Source organism: Pleurodeles waltl, chromosome 4_2, assembly GCF_031143425.1.
Source record: "Pleurodeles waltl isolate 20211129_DDA chromosome 4_2, aPleWal1.hap1.20221129, whole genome shotgun sequence".
In the NCBI taxonomy this organism is placed as follows: domain Eukaryota; kingdom Metazoa; phylum Chordata; class Amphibia; order Caudata; family Salamandridae; genus Pleurodeles; species Pleurodeles waltl.
This window is the reverse complement of record NC_090443.1, coordinates 971,793,261-971,811,743: the sequence shown is the minus strand read 5'-3', so window position 1 is coordinate 971,811,743 and position 18,483 is coordinate 971,793,261. Positions and strand designations below refer to the sequence as shown.

General features: G+C 48.9%; 2 non-coding genes across 2 annotated transcripts; one reads left to right on the top strand and one right to left on the bottom strand.

The window, feature by feature from the left end:
* Window positions 1–3,895: 3,895 nt before the first annotated feature.
* Window positions 3,896–4,045, bottom strand: LOC138294452 (U12 minor spliceosomal RNA). Its single transcript, XR_011203451.1, has one exon. It is a non-coding gene; the product is annotated as a U12 minor spliceosomal RNA (small nuclear RNA).
* Window positions 4,046–18,063: 14,018 nt separating this feature from the next.
* LOC138294449 (U12 minor spliceosomal RNA) lies at window positions 18,064–18,213 on the top strand. Its single transcript, XR_011203449.1, has one exon. It is a non-coding gene; the product is annotated as a U12 minor spliceosomal RNA (small nuclear RNA).
* Window positions 18,214–18,483: the final 270 nt, after the last annotated feature.

Here is an 18,483-nt window from a genome sequence, read left to right as displayed (position 1 = left end):
TGATCCCTCCAAAGGAATTGCAGGAATCGGCGATGAGGGGGATAAATCGGGACCGTCAGGTAAGCATCCTTGAGGTCCAGCCGAATCAGCCAATCCCCGTGAAGAAGAAGATCTCTGAGCATGTAAATGCCTTCCATTTTGAAGGGACTGTACACGACCCACTCGTTGAAGGCTTTGAGGTTGATGACCGGCCGGAAGCCTTTGTCTTTTTTCTCTATGAGAAAAAGATTGCTCACGAAACCCCTGGGGTGACGGACTAATATACGAATGGCTGCCTTGCGCAGGAGATCCTGGACTTCCGAGTCTATCAGAGCGGCGTCGGTTTCCATACATACTAAAGGTCGCGGCATTTCCTCCTGGACCGGAGTTCCCCAGAACTCTATGTGGAAACCCATCACAGTCTGTAAAACCCAGGCATCTGATGTTATTTGTGCCCACTTGTCTGTGACAAGACACAGCCTCCCTCCGAGAATTTGAGGGGAAAAAGGGTAATACTCACCGTTGGTACCTCGGGAGCATTCGCTCCACCACGGGCGCCTCTTCTGTTCTTTCCTCTACCCCGATTGGGGAAGAAGGCGCCTTGTCGGCCGTCCCGCCATCTATTATTTCTGGAGGGGTAGGAGATGGGGCCTTGTTGGTACATGCGGCCGGAGGAGCGACCCCTGCCTCTTCCGGCCCCCCAAAAACCTTCCCCGGGAAGATCTTTTTTATGGAGGTTTGCGCTTTATCAAGCGCTGAGAAGGTGGCCACGAACTTGCCCAGTTCTTTCACGAAAGGGTCACCAAATAAGTTCCCTTGGGCAATATCCCCTGCCTCTGAGCTGGAGAGTTCTCCCAACTTGGGGTTGATCTTAATGAGGAAAGAGCAACGCCTCTCTGCGGAGAGAGCGCAATTAGCGTTGCCTAAGAGACATACTGCTGTTTGGGCCCATCCCACCACGATATCCGTAGGCAGGGGAATATTGGTGTGCTTTGCGTGCTTAGCAAGCGGTATTATTTGTGTTAGAAATCCCAGGACGACCAACAATTTGTCCTGGCATCCTCTCCAGGATCGGTCTATGCCTTTCTTGGGGTCTTTGATGTACTTAGCGAAGAATGTGCACATCTTCGGGTCAATCTCTGGAGTTGCCGCTACTTTGCCTGGCAGAGTAGGGCGAGGGCATTCAGACCTCAGCCGGGCCCTAACCTCCTTATCTAGAGATTGCCGAATTTTGCTGGCGACATCGTCCGCCACTCTTCTCCAGACGCCATTCAGAGGCTCTAGGGTGGTAAATGTCTTCCGGTTGGAACATTTGTGACTCGGAGGCCTCAGCTTCCTGCGGGTCTGATATGGTAGGTGCCTGATGCCACGGACGCCCGGAATCCTGCTCCTCCTCAGAGGAAGAATCCCCCTGTTGTCCCCCTCGGCCCTCTTGGGTGACCCTGCATCCGGGTCTAATATGTGGTGAACCTCTTCACCAGTCTCTCCGGGGTATGATCCCTCCCGGAAGGGTGGTCGCTTAAGCGTGCGCTCACTCTTATGGAAGACTTCGGTGAGGATATCGAAGCCTTCCAGGTGCCCCGCGTCGCGCTTGTGAATTTTCTTGGGAGCCGCCGCAATCTTATGGTCAGCCCCGTCCCCCCAAACATGCCTGTCCCCTTAAAAACCTGGTCGGATAGTTTAGCCACACTATCCTTCAGGGGAGCCAAGGCCCTGGTTATGGCCTGAGTAAGGAGGACATCCACCTCAGGGGGAAGCGTCCGCTGCGAGGTGCCCTCCCCTGGGGACAGGTTGGGGTATATATCGTGGTCCTGAGAGGACTGCATGGAGGGACACAGCAGGTGGAAAAGACAGGAGAATCTCCCTTAAAAAGTAATGAGGGAAGCTCCCCCGCACTCCTGTCACTAAAAGATGAGACCAACGGTCTTGGCGTGAGATACGCGATCACTGCACCGCGCTCTTCAAATGGGAGCTGTCTTACCGCTAAAGCGGTGTTTTGCGGGAGTTGGAGGGTTAAATTGAGCTTCACGCTCACCAAAAACCCTAACGCGTTATTCTAGAGCGATTGAGCACTCACCTCGTCTCGGATCGCCGAAGAAAAGGCTTCGGGGCACCAGCACGCACGAAAGAGCGCCCTCTGGTGGACCCGACAGAAATCAAGAATGGAATCTGCGCTTGGACGATGGAAAGCCTACTGCGCATATAGTCAAGCAATAAACAGTACAATACAACAATGCTGGCACAAAGCGAAGCACAGTCAATAGGCAACTAATATATACTCTTTTCCAACAACTCAGAGACAGTAAGGGTATAGAGACTTAACTGACATGAGCAGTGAAGAAAGAGGACGGACAACGGCACCGCAGGATGCAAAGAGTACAGGGATTGGACATTGGTTACCATGGAGACGCTGTCTCATGGGTGTTGTAGTTCATTTTTTCTATACGCTGAACTTTAAACCCTGCTGTTAATAAAAGTGAAGAAAGATTATGCATAATCCTCGCCTCCGGTCATGACATAGAGGGGCATATTTATACTCCGTTTGCGCCGAATTTGCGTGTTTTTTTTCGACGTAAATTCGACGCAAAACTAACTCCATATTTATACTTTGGCGTTAGACGCGTCTAGCGCCAAAGTACCTGGAATTAGCGTCATTTTTTTGCGTGAACACCTTCCTTGCGTTAATGATATGCAAGGTAGGCGTTCCCGTCTTAAAAAATGACTCCGATGCTATTGCGTCGTATTTATACTCCCGGGCAAAAATGACGCCCGGGAGTGGGCGGGTCTAAAAAACCCGCATGTGCGCCGGATTTTAGCGCCTGGGTCAGGGCAGGCGTTAAGGGACCTGTGGGCTCAGAATGAGCCCAGAGGTGCCCTCCCCTGCCCCCAGGGACACCCCCTGCCACCCTTGCCCTCCCCAGGAGGACACCCAAGGATGGAGGGACCCACCGCAGGGAAGAAAAGGTAAGTCCAGGTGAGTATTTTTTTTTAAAAAAAATTGTGGCATAGGGGGGCCTGATTTGTGCCCCCCTACATGCCACTATGCCCAATGACCATGCCCAGAGGACAGAAGTCCCCTGGGCATGGCCATTGGGCAAGGGAGCATGACTCCTGTCTTTGCTAAGACAGGAGTCATTTCAATGGGGGATGGGTGTCGTAAAAAAAATGGCACTAATCGGGTTGTGGCGATTTTTTTGCCTCAGCCTGACTTGCACCATTTGTGGACGCCCATACGCCATTTTTCCCCTACGCCGGCGCTGCCTGGTGTACGTCGTTTTTTTTAACGCACACCAGACAGCGCCGGCGGCTAACGCCGGCTAACGTCATTGAATAAATACGGCGCCCGCATGGCGCTTCAGAATGGCGTTGGCCGGCGCTAATTTTTTGGACGCAAAACTGCGTTGGCGCAGTTTTGCGTCAAAAAGTATAAATATGGGCCTTAATATCCTGGCTGACATTTTCACGTACCATAAAGGTGGCCACAGGCTCTTCTGGCACGCAGACTTTTGTACAGCCATGGGCAGGAACGAAAAACTACATGATAAACCAGGCTCATTGCTGTTGCTAACAAAAAATTAACGAATGTATTTAACTGACAAAATTCACTTATCAGTACCAAGACAAAGGCAAGCCCACGAACCAAACAAACTGATGGACTTGACCTGGGCGTGGTCACAAGCCCCTAGAGAGATTACAACAGGGACGAGCGCTTGCGCACTCCCCCCTAAAAACTAGGGAAAGTTTTTACTAAACTCTAAAATCTTAACTCGTTAAAAGACGTATAAATGTTTTACAGACCCGTACCGCCACATTACGCAGTAAATAAATAAAAAATTGCGTTATCAACGCGTTAGACAACTTTGCCTTTCAGACAATCATAAGAAATTAACTCTTTCTTCTATACGAGATTTGGGGCCGGGCAGATCGCTTCACCAGGGCATCCTGCTAAGTAGGCGGGTCACCCACGGGACGACCTGTACCCGTTCAAAAATTCCTCTCACATTTTGAGTGAGGATCCTGGCGTCACCCAAGATCGTTATTTTCCTTACTCATTAGTTTAAGGCATGCGTTGAAACTGTCGATATAGAGACCACTAAGGAGTAAAACCACTTGTAAGTAAGAACGAGAAAAAAAAATCGTCGGAAATAGGAAAATAAATCCTACTCGGTTGACGGTAATTAAAATGTAAAGTCTGCAAAAAAGGGCATAGTTCTATCATAACTCGTTCAAAACCAGCAACTTTGCAGTTCGAAAACAGTATGTAAATTTTGAATGGCGCGTAGCCTCATGGGAAATGCGGCAATGGCTACGAATGGCGGCAGAACGGGTGCCTTCCTGGAATTTAAAACACCACGCGCTCCTGAATTCAGCGCCATCTACAGTCGCAGTAGAGAAGTGCATGCGAATAATACCAAGTATAGGGACAAATATGTGGGTAGACTCTAGGCTCCGAGCACGGCTCCTTTATTTCTAGGTTTGCAGGCATTCGTCGATGGAAACTGGCCATAGGGTCGAACCTGATGTAATCGCTCTGTGAGCTTTAAACCACTCCATCAGTTTGGATGGATCGTGGGCTTGCCTTTTAAAATTCGCTTCACTTTATTAATGAAATGCATGCACACTTCATGCCTTTCCCGGTGTTTAACCCTCCTCGAGCGCACCGCCCACATAGCATGTCTGTGAGCGTTGACACTCTCGAGAGCTATAACGACATTTTTCTCAAACACTGTAAATATATTTTACATATATTTGTGTAGTCCATAATCATTTTATTCTTTCCATTATGCGATGTTTTGATTTAGTTATTTATAAATACGTAATACTTTTTGACGCAAAACTGCGCTAACGCAGTTTTGCGCCCAAAAAATTAGCGCTGGCTAACGCCATTCTGAAGCGCCATGCGGGCGCCGTATTTATTGAATGGCGTTAGCCGGCGTTAGCCGACCGGCGCTGCCTGGTGTGCGTGAAAAAAACCACGTACACCAGGCAGCGCCGGCGTAGGGAAAAATGGCGTTTGGGCGTCTAAAAATGGGTGTGCCAAAAATATCTCAGAGGCTATACTCCCTTAGGAGGTAAGTAAAATGCACAAAATATACACACAAAGCAAAATCAGGTAAGTAAACAGAAAAGTAGTGCAAACACTGTAGAATACAATAGGATGCAATAGGCCTAGGGGCAACACAAACCATATACTAAGAAAGTGGAATGCAAACCACTTAGGGACCCCAGGCCTAGTGTAGTGTGTAGAGGGTCGCTGGGAGTGTAAGAAAACACTAAGGGTGTCCAAGATACCCCACCCCAAGACCCTGAAAAGTAGGAGTAAAGTTACCCTACTTCCCCAAAAACACACTTATGCAAGGAGGGCACCATCTGTGCCCTTCGATGCATTTCCAGAGGCTGGGGGAGGCTACTCCTCCCCACCCCTTAACACCTATTTCCAAAGGGAGAGGCTGTAACACCCTCTCTCAGAGGAAATCCTTTGTTCTGCCTTCCTGGGACTGGGCTGCCCAGACCCCAGAAGGGCAGAAACCAGTCTGAGGGTTGGCAGCAGCGGTAGCTGCAGTGAAAACCCCAGAGGGCTAGTTTGGCAGTACCCGGGGTCCATGCTGGAGCCCAGGGGATGCATGGGATTGGCACCCCAATACCAGATCTGGCATGGGGAGACAATTCCATGATCTTAGACATGTTAAATGGCCATATTCGGAGTTACCATTGTGAAGCTACATATAGGTATTGACCGATATGTAGTGCATGCGTGTAATAGTGTCCCCGCACTCACAAAGTCCGGGGAAATTGCCCTGAACAATGTGGGGGCACCTTGGCTAGTGCCAGGATGCCCTCACACTTAGTAACTTTGCACCTAACCTTCACTAGGTGAGGGTTAGACATATAGGTGACTTATAACTTACTTAAGTGCAGTGTAAAATGGCTGTGAAATAACGTGGACGTTATTTCACTCAGGCTGCAGTGGCAGTCCTGTGTAAGAATTGTCTGAGCTCCCTATGGGTGGCAAAAGAAATGCTGCAACCTATAGGGATCTCCTGGAACCCCAATACCCTGGGTACCTAGGTACCATATACTAGGGAATTATAAGGGTGTTCCAGTGTGCCAATCAGAATTGGCTAAAATGGTCACTAGCCTGCAGTGACAATTTTAAAAGCAGAGAGAGCATAAGCACTGAGGTTCTGGTTAGCAGAGCCTCAGTGACACAGTTAGGCACCACACAGGGAACACATTCAGGCCACAAACTATGAGCACTGGGGTCCTGGCTAGCAGGATACTAGTGAGACATATAAAACACACTGACAAATAAGGTTTCCACTATGAGAACTAGGGTCCTGGCTAGCAGGGTCCCAGTGAGACAGTAAAAAGACCCTGACATATACTCACAAGCAGGCCAAAAGTGGGGGTAACAAGGCTAGAAAGAGGCTACCTTCCTACACCCCTCATCAGCATTATTTACAATTTGTCTGGTGGGGGCAAGCTTACAAATTTACAACCATTCGTTTTGGGCTATCCTCAGCCCCTTGGTGCTATACCAAGGTCATGCGCCCAGTGATCCAGTATTTAAGGGACCTGGAAAAGAGGCTTTCGTATTTATCTAACTGATATGATCTTCATGTCTAAGCATACCCACCTTTTCAGCTCTCAGGTACTCCAAGCCACAGAAATTCTTCAACACTTAGGTTGTTTTGATGAATGGACCATAATTAGATGTTATACCCAAAAAACAGACTTCCTGGTCTTCAGAATTGACTCAGTTTCAGAAACCCTGTGATTACCTGTAGGGAAAATGAGATTAGTAAGGGGCCATGAACAGGAATTACATTTCTCTCAGGCAACTGGCGAGGATAATAGGCCCATACTTATACTTTTTTTGCGCCGCATTTGCGTCATTTTTTGACGCAAAAGCAGTGCAAACTTACAATATATAATTTTTGTGCCCCTTATGCGTCAAAAAGCGATGCAAATGCGGCGCAAAAAAAGTATAAATATGGGCCTAAGTCTCCTAGCCTCAGCCTCATCAATGCAAGCCACATTTACATGGTCACTTCATTACTGCACCCTTCAACAAACTAAGGCCCATATTTATACTCGGTTTGCGCTGAATTAGCATACATTTTTTTTACACTAATTTAGTGCAAATGTAACTCCATATTTATACTTTGGTGCTAGACACATCTTACTCCAAAGTTATGGAGTTTTACGTCATTTTCTGGACGTGGAAACCTACCTTGTTTCAATGAGATGCATGGTAGGCGTTCCCGTGCAGAAATCGACGATATGGCCTTAGCGTCATATTATCCCACATGCTAAAATCTAGCACAGGGGGATGGGGCCTTAAATAATAGCGCTAAGCTTGCTTAGTAAGGGCAGGTGTTGGGGACCTGTGGGCCTTTTTCCATGGAAAGAGCCCACAGATGCCCTTCCCTGGTCCCAGGGACACTGTAACCCACCCCAACCCACACCAGGAAGACACCTAAGAATGGGGAGACCCCATCCCAGGTAAGTAGAGGTAGGTATGGGTAAGTATTTCTTTTTTTTTTTTCAATGTACCATGGGGGGCCTAACTTGGGCTCCCCTACATGCACTGAGCCCAGTGGTCATGCCCAGGGGACATATGTTCCCTGGACATGGCCATTGGGCTAGGGGGCTGACTCCTGTCTTAACTGAGACAGGAGTCATGTCCATGGGGTTCTAACATCAGAAAATTATGCTAGTCTGGGCAGAGGCATTTTTTTTTGCCTGTGCCCGTACTAGCGTCATCCTCTGATGCAAAACCCCCTTTTCCTTCTACGCCTCCTGACCGGTATTTTTCTAATCCTATATTGTGATTTTTGTTTACTTGGAGAAGAGCTGTCTTATATCTTTAGTTATTGGTCCAGATGAAGCGTCATTGGATCCGTGGGGACCGCACGACGCGAAACATGTTGACCCTAGTTTAAGGGGATTTCCAGAGTGACAATCCTCCTTGTTTACTGCTCTTTGAGAGTAATTGAGCATTAACACTCAACCCATTTCTTTCCTTTGGTTTTAATCTTGGTCTTCATCCCAGAGTATTGATTAAAATGATGAGTTCTATAGTGATGAATAACCAATTTTAATTATTTCTTCTCTGTTCTCTCCTTTGTGTGCTGGTGCCCTAATATAGGCATGCCTGTCCAGATAGTTTGAACTCACCAGTCACTATCAGAACAGTACGGCTTGGTGCCCCCTGCAGGGAGCCCGTCAGGCGTTGCACTGCCGGCCTGGCGAGGAGCAATTCCCGATGATGATGCTAGTCATCCATTGTGATGCTTGAGGGCTCTTGCTCCTGATAGTTCAGGTCTCCCAAGCCACTCTTTCGTTTGGAACAGTGTACTTTTGGTTGTCTTACTATTGTTGGGAGAGTGTACACTGGACCAGTCAATCTCCCGGTCCCTTCCCCCCCCTCCTTTCTTAAGACTACCTGTAGAGTGTCTACTAGGGAATGACTTGGAGATTTCAGCTTGGGTTTAGGTGGAATGTGAGGCCCATGCAGCAATGCTGGGCATCCAAGGGCATATCTTTGCCCTCACAACAGCACAGGATAGGAAGCAAAGAGAACAAGGATCCTTGGAGCCTGGAGCAATGGCCCAAGAGCTTCCTAAACCCAAGAGCAGGAGGGTTAAGAAAGTACCCCTTGCTCCAGCCTCCAGTGAGGATTCAACTCCTGAGGGAGAAGAATCAACTCCTTGGGTGGAACCTACAACAGAGGAGCTACAAGCCGATACAGCGGAGCTCTTGGGTGCAGGGGGGCCCACCAGGGAGGAACTCAGTAGGGAACAACAGCTTTGTCCCACACTGGAGAGCTTGAGGCAGCAAGCTGCACCACAAGAGGCAGGAGATGTCAGTGGCACCCATAAGGTGTACTGGGAAACAAGCCTCCTATATTCAGAATCAAGGGATCCCAGAATTGGAACCACCAGGAGAATGGTGATCCCTCTGACGTTTAAGGAGTTCCTGTTGACCTTGGCACATGACATTCCCCTGGCAGGTCACCTGGGGCAAAGCAAGACTTGTGACAGGCTTGTCCCACACTCTCACTGGCCCCACATGTCTGAAGACACACAGGAGTTTTGTGGCCAGTGGCAAGACAGGTGGCACTTCAAAGGCCCCCTTAATTCCACTTCCTGTGGTTGGGGATCCCTTTGAAACCATCGGGGTGGACACTGTTGGCCCCCCAAACTTTCCAACAGCTTCTGGGAACAGATTCATACTGGTATTAGTGGGCTATGCCACCAGGTACCTCTTAGGACCACCACAGCTCCTGCAGTGGCCAAAGCCCTCCTTGGTATCTTTTCAAAGGTGGTCTTTCCTAAAGAGGTGGTATTAAACAGAGGTGCAAACTTCATGTCCGCTTACCTGAAAGCCATGTGGAAGGAATGTGGTGCTACTTATAAATTCACCACTCCTTACCACCCCCAAACAAATGGCTTAGTTGAGAGGTTTAATAAAACTCTCAAGGGTATAATAATGGGACTCTCTGAATAATTCAGAAGGAGGCGGGATGTCCTGTTACCATGCCTCCTCTTCACCTATAGGGAGGTCCCTCAGAAGGGTGTGGGCTACAGCCCATTTAAACTTCTGTTTCGGCACCCTGTTAGAGGTCCCCTTGTTCTTGTTAGAGAAGGCTGGAAGTAACCTCTCAAGTCTCCCACACAAAACATTGTGGATTATGTGCTTGGCCTTCAGGCCAGCCAAGAGTCACAAAAAAATGGCAAGACCAGAAGGCTGTCCTAACTGTCTACCACCCAAGACAGAAAGTGTAGGTCCTGGAGCCTGTGTCTCCCAGGGCATTCCAGAACAAGTGGAGTGGCCACCACACCATTGTGGAGAAACAGGGGGAGGTTGCCTCCCTGGTAGACTTTGGCACTCCCAGAAGCCCCCACAGGGTGTTTCATGTGAATCGCCTTAAACCTTACTATGACAAGTCGGATATGACCCTGCTCATGGCAACTGATGAGGGTTAGGAAGAGGAGAGTGACCCTCTCCCCAACCTCTTCTCCCACAGTGCAGCTGATGGCTCAGTTGAGTGCTTGCTGACTGCCTCTCCATGTCCCAAAAAGAGGACTGCAGAATCCTCCTAGGACAGTTCTTGGAACTGTTCTCCCTAACACCAGGTCAAACCACATGGTGTGAACACACCATGACACAGGGGACAGCATGCCTCTCAAAAGCAAGATTTACAGGCAACCTGATCATGTAAGGGAATGCATCAAATCTGATGTTCAGAAGAAGCTAGACCTAGGAGTCATTGAGCCCTCAGATAGCCGTTGTTCTAGCTCTGTAGTGCTTGCCTCAAAGCCTCACTCCCAGGATGGCAAAATAGAGATGAGGTTTTGTGTAGACTACAGAAGTCTCAACACTGTTACTAAAACAGATGCTCATCCCATCCCTAGGGCAAATTAGCTTATAAATACAATGGCAACTGCCAAGTATCTGAGCACCTTTGATCTGACTGATGTCTACTGGCAGATCACATTATCAGAGGAGACTAAACCAAAAACAGCATTTCCAGCCCTAGTGGGCACTAATACTTTACTGTGTGCCCTTTGGGTTGAAAAATGCACCTGCCACATTCCAGAGGCTGGTGAATAAAGTCCTCCAAGGTTTGGAAAGTTTTGGTGCAGCTTATCTGGATGGCATAGCTATCTTTAGCTCCACCTGGAAGGATCACCGGGCCCACCTAGGGAATGTTTTAGAGGCTCTGCAAAGGGCAGATTCAGCAACTACAGGGTAAATTCCAGACTATTCTAGATTGGACTGCCCCTACTACACAGACCCAGGTAAGAACCTTTTTAGGCCTCGCTGGGTAATACAGGAGGTTCTTTAAGAATTGTGGCTCCTTTGCAGCCCCTCTAAATAACCTAACTTATCAAAGAATGCCTAAGAAAGTTTTGGCCATACTTGTTTGGCACACACGTCCTTGTTCAAACCGACCACAAGCCCCTTCTATTGTTAAAACAAATGAAAGGTGAAAAGCTCAAACTCTTGAGGTAGTCCATATCCCTCAGGGAACATAGACCTGGAAGTAACCACTCCAATGCAGATGGATTCTCCAGATATTTCCACTTAGACAATGAAGACACATCTGGACAAGGTTAGCCTTATTGTCCTTTGTTTGGGGAAGTTATGTAAGGAAGTGCCCTCTTTTTGGAATGGTTACCCTCACTTTTTGCCTGCTGTCAGCGTGTTTGACTGTGTTCACTGGTATCCTGCTAACCAGGACCCCAGTGAATGTACTCTCTCCCTCTAAATTTGTTTTTTCCTGACTTTGTACACCCCACAATTAGCATATTGGTGCCCCCATGTACGTCCCTAGTATATGGTCCCTAGTATATGGTACCAGGGCACTGGGGTACCAGGGGTTCCCCATGGGCTGCAGCATGTATTATGCCACCCTTGGGGGACCATGCAAAATGTGTCTGCAGGCCTGCCATTGCAGCGTGCGTGAAAAGGTGCATGCACCATTTCACTACAGGTCACTGTACCAGGTCACTGTAAGTCTCCCCTATGGCAGGTCCTCCTAGCCCAGAGGACAGGGTGCAAGTACCTGTGTGTGAGGGCACACCTGCATGAGCAGAGGTGCCCCTACAAACTGCAGCTCCATTTTCCTGGACTTCGTAAGTGTGGGGAAGGCATTTTCCCATGTACTGGATACAGGACCTGTGTCCAGCTTCATAATGGTAACTCTAAACCTGGGCATGTTTGGTATAAAACATGTCGGAATAATACTCCAACACTGTTCTGTTGCTGGTATTGGTTGTATGATTCCATGCACTCAGGGGGTTCCTTAAAGGACCCCCAGCTTTGCTCCTACCAGTTTGCAGGGTTTTTCTGGGCAGCCCGCACTGCTGCCATCCTACAGACAAGTTTCTGCCCTCCTGCTGCTTGACCAGCTCAAGCCCAGGAAGGCAGAACAAAGGATGTCCTTTGGGAGAGGGATGGCAACACCCTCTCCCTTTGGAAATAGGTGTTACATGGCTTGGGAGGGGTAGCCTCCCAAATCCACTGGTATGCTTTGAAGGGCACATTTAGGGGGTCATTACAACCCTGGCGGATGGTGTTAAAGCGGCGGTAAGACCGCCAACAGGCTAGCACTTTTTTGAGTATTATGACCATGGCGGTTACCGCCATGGTCATCCGCCGCTTTCCCGTTCCGCCCGCCAGGGCAGAGACGACCGCTGGGCTGGAGACCTGGGTCTCCAGCCCGGCGGCCGTGACAATACCGCAGCCGGTATTGTGACCCGGCTTACCGCCGTGGATTTCCAGCGGTAGGAACCGCCATGAAATCCATGGCGGTAAACACTATCAGTGCCAGGGAATTCCTTCCCTGGCACTGATAGGGGTCTCCCCCACCCCGACTCCCTCCCCTACACCCCCCACCACCCCTGCCACCCCCCAAAGGTGGCAGGGCCCCCCTCCCCACCCCAACCCCCGACATTACCTTACACATACACACCCGACACGCACGCATGCACCACCAACACACATACACGCACACACACCAACATACATGCCAACATCCACACACACACTCAGACACGTACACCCACATTCACACATTCACGCACACATCCATACAGACATACCTACAGACAGACATGCACACATTTCCGAAACACGCAACACCCCTGCAAGCATACACGCACTCACACTCCCCCTACATACACAGACGCACACCCCCATGCACCCACACAACACACAACACCCCCCCACCCCCCTCCCCTAACAGACGATCGACTTACCTGTTCCGTCGATCCTCCGGGACGGGACGGGAGCCATGGGGGCAGCTCCGCCAACACCACACCGCCAACAGAACACCGCCGCGCAGAATCACAGGACGTGATTTGCTCGGCGGTGTTCTGTTGGTGTGGCGGTGGAGGTGGAGCAACGTCCACTTCCCCGCCACCCGCAAGTATGGCTGTTGGCGGCTCTCCGTCGGAAAAACGACGGAGGGCAGCCAACGGTCATAATACGTTGAGCGGCAAACCGCCACTGCTGGCGGTCTTCCGCACGGCGGACCCTCGGCGGTCTTCTTAAAAGACCGCCGAGGTTGTAATGACCACCTTAGTGTCCTCCTTGCATAAACCCCTTTGCACCAGTCCAGGGATCCCCTGACCCTGCTCTGCCAACTGCATCGACGATAGGCTGCGTGGATCCTCTCCCCTGCAACTCTGTGTGGATTCTGCAACATAGGTGATGGTCTGCAGTCATGGTCCCCTCTACCAGCTGTCCAACTTGGGAGATGGTGAGTCTTGCAGGACAGTACCCCTGTGCACCCTGATTCTTGCACCTACCAAGGCTTGTTGGCTGTTCTTCCTAGGGATCTTCAGGCTCCATGTAGCCCCAGCCTCCAGCACTCGTCCCTGCAATGCACAGTCTCCTGCCTGCTGCTCCAGGGACGTGAAACTCATCTCCAGGCCTCACTGTGACTCCTGTGGCTGCTGCCTGTGGGGGCTGCATCCTTGACTTCTGGCTCTCCTCACTGCTGAGGGTTGCCTGGGACTACCATCCTTGGGCTGAGTCCCCTCGGACCTTCCTTGTCCCCAGCAGCTCTGCAACTCTTCTTTTGCAACTCTTGCCTTTGCCAAGCTTGTTGGTGTTTTTTATACACCATTGACTGACTGCAACTCTTCTTCTGACATGGGACATCAACTGCATCACTTCTGGAACTCTTTTCCTGCTCCTGGGCTGCATAGCCGACTCCTGGTATTCATCGTTGACCTGGTCCTGCATCTCTAGAAGGGTGGGTAGTAACTACTACCCAACCGGACACTGCAACTGGAACTGGACTTGGTCCCCTTCACTTGCAGGTCCTCTTCTGTCAGGAATCATCTTCTGTTTCTTCCAGTCTTGATTGGGTCTTGCACAGTCCTTTTACGAAGTTTACCTGTGGGTTTTGGGAAAAAACAGGTACTTACCTCTTCTCTCCTGGTCGCTGGGGGGCACTCTGGTACTTACCTTTTGGGGTTCCTAGTTCCTCCAGCTCCCCTCTACAGATTCCACTTCCTTGGGTGGGAGCCTGCCTTTCGCAATCCATTTACTTATTATATGGTTTGGTCTCCCCCAGGGTCTCTATTATTTTCTGTTATTTCACTGTTTTCTATTGCTTTCTATGTCCATTCCTGATTACTAATGTGTATATAATAGTGTGTTTACTCACCTGCTAGTAGAGTATTGCCTATACAGTATCTTAGTATTTTTGTTACCCTAATAAAGTACCTTTATTTTTGTAACACTGTGTGGTTCTTTCATGTGAGGGAGTGCTGTGTGACTTTAGTGGTATTGAATAAGCTTTGCATGTTTCCTAGATAATTCTTGGCTCCTCATCCACAGCTACCTCTAGAGAGGCCTGAGTTCCTAGACACTGACTATACCTCACTAATAGAGTATCCCTGGACCTGGCAAAAGGTGATAACACCATAGGTGTTCACCACACACCAGGCCAGCTTCCTACAAGCGGTGCAACCGTTGTGCGCGTCTGCTGCGCGGTCCTGCAGCGACCGCCATTAAATAGGTCCTGAGGAAGGAGGGACAGGAGGGGGGAAGCAGGCGGGGGCACCGAGGGAGGGAGAAAAAAGTCAGGAAATGAGGTGGGGACCTGAGGCGCGGGAGAGGCGGGAAGAGCAGGGGGAGCCTGAAAGCAGTAAAAGGCCAGCAAAGCCTTAGGAAGAAGCAGAAGAGCCCAAGTCCAGCAAGGTCAGGTGGCAGAAGGAGCTGCACTGCAGGCACTGTAAAGAGCTTCGCAGCGCTAGTGCACGGGGGGAGAACAGAGGATCTGTTCAATGGAGGTGCGCAGCAACTGCCATTAAATAGGTCCTCAAGAAGGATGGCAGGAGGGGGAGGGGAGCCGATGAGGGTGGGAGAAAAAATACAGAAACATGAATGGGGCCTTGACAGCAGGGATTGATAGCTGTAAGAGTTCAATTTCACAGTGGAATACTGACAAGGCACTCGCAATCTGGCGCACTTTCTGTCCCATCACTCCCACTCTGCCACCCCCTCAGAAGTGGCAGAAGCCTGAGAGACAGAGGAGTATGTCAACCTGGTGACAGACCGATCCAAGCCCATCCCTTTGTCACTCTCAGATGTAGTGGAAGCCACCAAGCATGTTGACTGTTTACAAATCGCAATCCAAGCGACCCTGTCAGGGGATTGGCAGCCTCTTATCTCCTGCTCCATACCGCACTCCAGTCTCTTAGATAGGCGACCCAGTGAGTCCTCATTCTCACCGAGGTGTCCCGCACTTGTTTTTAATTACACAAGCAGACACCACTATTAAAAGTGTAGATCAGACACAGGTAGCTGCCTAGGTGTTTTTATATTCCCCCAGTTTAGCTGGATCCCATTATCTCCAGATAAAATATATTTATGCACTCCCTCCCGTTCTTTTAACAGTGAGGTTGAGTCCGCCCAGGTGGCACTATCCTACCTGGGTGGGGCTAGGTGGTCAGATGATGAAGCATGACACTATATAGTGTGTGAGACCACCTAGTCCGTAAAGGAAATACCCCCTTCCCTCACTCACCCTACACAGCACCCACACCGCTCGTTTTTTATACCCAGAGAGGTCTAGGAGCCCACGGATAATCTCTTGTGAACACGGCTCCACATTATTGGTGAACCCCATACCTTTTTGTGTTGACTAGTTTTATTAAGAGGGAGCAAGTATGGGTTGTTTCCCACCAAATACATGTTTCTTATCTCCCTTAACTCTCCGGTAGTGGGATAATAACTATCCCCCATCACCCCATTTGGGAGAACAAACCCAACCCCCCGAATCCTTCGGAGTCTAGAAAAGCCCACAACAATGACTGCTTCAAGGAAGCGATGAGCCAAACAAACCACTTTCGAATAGGAGAGACTGTCCAGGTGAAAGATTGCCACCCAGGTGGCACATTCCGCCTACCTTTCGAGATTCACCCTTGGACTGTCACTGAGGTCAAAGGCACCATGGTGACTGTTGTGAGAGGAGCAAAAAGCGTCACCAGAAATGTGTCTCATTGCAGAAGAGCCCCTCAACCTTCAGCCTCTGAGTCGGGGAATGTGATCCCCTGAATGATGGACTAGTGGACAGCATGACCGGTAGTAAAGACGACAGTGGCCATACCCCAAGAGGTGCTGTCAGTCCTCAGGGGGTGTCTCCACATCAGGTAACTGTGCCGTCACCAAACGTGTGGTACCAATACCCAGTGAGATTAACCCCCAGCATTCAGCCTCCCTGATATTGAAAGGCCTACTACAGAATCCTCTGCCAGAATTGGCCGAGGACGATATTACCTGTGATAAAATCCACAGTCGTGCCAGCATTATGCTGAGTTCCTGACTGACTGAATAAATGCAAGCACCTAGCAAACACCCATGAGCAGCCCCTCTAGTGATCCTGTTGGATGTTTCCTTCCTGTTTAGGATACCGAATGATATTTCAAATGTTTGTTATTGTTCTTTTGATTACCTGGTAAAGGAGGAATGTAGTGCTGCGATGTTTTAGGCAAGACAATGTAGGACATAAAAGGGGGAGGTGCGCAAGACAATACCCCGATGGTGTAATTGGTTTTGGTATCGTCTGACGTACGCGTCAGTATGTGAATAAATACCCCATGGAATAAGGGTTTGGTCAGTTTTAGAGACCACAACTGCAAACATAGGCCAAAATGTAAGGATGGCCTTGCGCCATCTAATGCCACATTAGCGTCATTTTTCTGATAGTATTGTGGAGTTAGATTGTCACAAATGCCACGCCATATCTACAAAGTGGCACCATGCGTGCATGGTGCCACTTTGCGACCCTTTGCGCCACATTATTCATGCGCCACGCATAATGTATGCAAAGGGGGCATTCGGTGCAAGGAGGCCCGCAACAATGCGCAACCTACAAGATTTCATTGCGCCATTTTTGGTGTCATTTTTAATGCCTGCTGAAAGCAGGTGTTAAAAAGACGCACCCATTGGAATCAATGGGCCTCCTTGCATTTTGCTCCACTAGCATCAGAATATTGGACGCTACTGGAGCAAAGCACCACAATAGTGTCAAAAATGTTGACGCTATTGTTCCTAATACCGCCATGGTGCGCCATGTCTTAAATACACATGGTGGTGTTAGGGGGTGTAAGGAGGCGCAAGAAAAGTGGCACATCACAATGTGAAGCGTCACTTTTATTAAATCTGGATCATACTGTTTGTCTCCAATTATTGCTGCTGCGCCACTAGAACACTACAGCGGAAGACTTACAATAATTGTTTTAATCAAATAAGGCTTTATTTTAGCTGTCTTCGGTCTAAAATAGCATCTGCTTCAACATAATTGAAAGGAGGAGAATTATCCATTTACCAGGATCATAGTCATGCAAAGCGCACCACTACTGCCCAGGGAGATCGTGCTGCCTACGAAATAAAAAGAAAAGGAAATCCAGAAACTATACCGAAAACATGGAGCCTTGTATGTTTTTAGTAGGCGGGCGCTGGGCTGGAGGAGGGCTAAACACCGGAAAAGGAATGAGGTTGCATGCCTCTAACCAATGAAATGAAGCAAATTTTAAAAGGCAAGCCCACTAACCAACCAAACTGATGGATGTGGTTTAATGCTCACAGAGCGATTACATCAGACTCGACCCTATGGCCAGTTTCCATCGACGAATGCCTGCAAACCTAGAAATAAAGGAGGCGTGTTCTGAGCCTAGAGTCTACCCACATATTTGTCCCTATACTTGGTATTATTCGCATGCACTTCTCTACTGCGACTGCAGATGGCGCTGAATTCAGCAGCGCGTGGTGTTTTAAATTCAAGGAAGGCGCCCGTTCTGCCGCCATTCGTAGCCATTGCCGCATTTCCCATGAGGCTACGCACCACTCAAAATTTACATACTGTTTTCGAACAGCAAAGTTGCTGGTCTTGAACGAGTTATGATTGAACTATGCCCTTTTTTGCAGACTTTACATTTTAATTACTGTCAACCGAGTAGGGTTTTTTTCAATTTCCGACGATTTTTTTTTTTCTTCTCATTTTTACTTACAAGTGGTTTTACTCCTTAGTGGTCTCCATCTCGCTGTTTTCACTGTATGCCTTAAACTAATGAGTAAGGAAAATAACGATCTTGGGTGACGCCAGGATCCTCACTCATAATGTGAGAGGAATTTTTGAACGGGTACAGGTCGTCCCGTGGGTGACCCGCCTACTTAGCAGGATGCCCTGGTGCAGCGATCTGCCCGGCCCCAAATCTCGTTTAAAAGAAAGGGTTATTTTTTTATTATTGTCTTAAAGGCAAAGTTGTCTAACGCATTGATGACACTATTTTTTTTTTTTTACTGTGTAATGTGTTGAAAAAGCTATTTATTTACTGAGCGGCTCGTGCCTACGGGTAGTTTTTTTTATTTCTGTAAAACATTTATACGTCATTTAACGAGTTAAGATTTTAGAGTTTAGTAAAACTTTCCCTAGTTTTTAGGAGGGGGGTGCGCAAGCGCTCGTCCCTGTTGTAA